We start from the raw sequence: 1516 nt of genomic DNA, 5'->3' as shown, positions 1-1516 counted from the left end.
ACCATGACTTGAATCAGTTGCATCTTAGTCTGTAAACTCCTTCAAAGACTTGAACAGTGCAACAATGAATGAATAGAAAAATAAATAAATAAATAGGTTGGGGGGTTTTGTTTGTTTGGTTTTTTTTTTTTTTTTACCCAAAGAGATTCACAATTTTTTTAAAAAACAAAGCCGTCTTAACCATTTGTAAAGGCATCTGTGTTAACCTTATGGTTTGTGACCATGACATTTATGGACATGTGGGGTTTTTGTTGTTGTTCTGTAATTGTTGTTGTTAGGATGTGTGTGTTTTATCATCTTTAACTACAAATAAATTATGGCCAAGAATGTTTTTATATGAAAAATTTTAATTGATTACCATTCCATTCTGCAAATTAAGATAATTGTGATTGACTTAATTGTAAAAAAATTAATATATCTTCGTGAAGAGCTTGACGCTGCTGGAGGACTGTCACAATGAAGTTCAACACTTTCCTTACCTCGAACCACAGTAAGAACCGCAAAAGTACTTCAATGCCCTCTCGCATGTTTGCAGGAAGATCATGTCCTTACTCTGTCCAAGGAGGTGAGCTCCATGCCCATCCGAAAGGACGACGAGGTCCAGCTGGTGCTAGGATATTACAAAGGTCAGCAAATTGGCATAGGAGTCCTGCTGTACAAAAAGAAGAATGTTATCTACATCCAAAGAGTGCAGCGTGAGAATGGTACAACTGTGCCTGTGGACATTCACCCAAGCAAGGTGGTTATCACCAGGCTGAAATTGCATAAAGATCAGAAAAACATTCTGGAACGAAGAGCCAACTCTCGGCAAATTGAAAAAGAGAAAGGCAAATACAGGGAAGAACTGACTGAGAAAATGCAGGGATGAATGAAACCTGAGGAGCAACCACAATTTAAGTAGATTTCTATTTGAGTATGCGATGTTGTGACGTAACAAAATTACCCCTCTCGTTTAGAAGTGACTATAAATCTGCCTTTGCAATTTTGATTCCTACTTTTAAGAATAAAAATTGGATATGTTTTCCCAAATTAAAAAAAAAATAACATATCTTTTAGTTCTTTGGGGGAAGACATACGAATTTACTTGTGTCTGTTTACATTCATTTCAGTTACCCTAAATGTGTTAAAAAATCCTCTTGTGATTAGTATTAGTGAATTATTGTCTTAGACTGCTATGTTTTTAAAAAGCATCATTTAAGTATATGTCTTAGTAAATGAATATTCTCATAACTTAGGACTCTCACAAAACTTTACAACTATTTGTTAGTCATGCATTTCTATTATGTTTTGTAGAAATGTACTGTCCTTATCTTAATTAAATCTTTCATTGATGATTAAGGGCCTAGTCTCATCTCAGGGCATCGTTTTGAATATCAATGACCTCTTGGTAGTATTTTATATGAGAAAATACACATTGAGACAGATTTGTTCTCAATACAACTAAAAACCTTGAAATGAGTGTATTGGTCTTGTGATTGATATGTTTACCTATAAAAGTTAAACATTCCTTTTAAAA

General features: G+C 34.1%; 1 pseudogene; it reads left to right on the top strand.

Moving 5' to 3' along the window:
• The first annotated feature begins 456 nt into the window (after window positions 1–456).
• LOC102867596 lies at window positions 457–868 on the top strand (annotated as a pseudogene).
• The last annotated feature ends 648 nt before the right edge of the window (window positions 869–1516 follow it).

Source organism: Elephantulus edwardii, unplaced genomic scaffold (assembly GCF_000299155.1).
Source record: "Elephantulus edwardii isolate Elephantulus edwardi_28Jun2011 unplaced genomic scaffold, EleEdw1.0 scaffold00124, whole genome shotgun sequence".
Taxonomy (NCBI): domain Eukaryota; kingdom Metazoa; phylum Chordata; class Mammalia; order Macroscelidea; family Macroscelididae; genus Elephantulus; species Elephantulus edwardii.
This window is presented reverse-complemented; position numbering and strand designations above follow the sequence as displayed.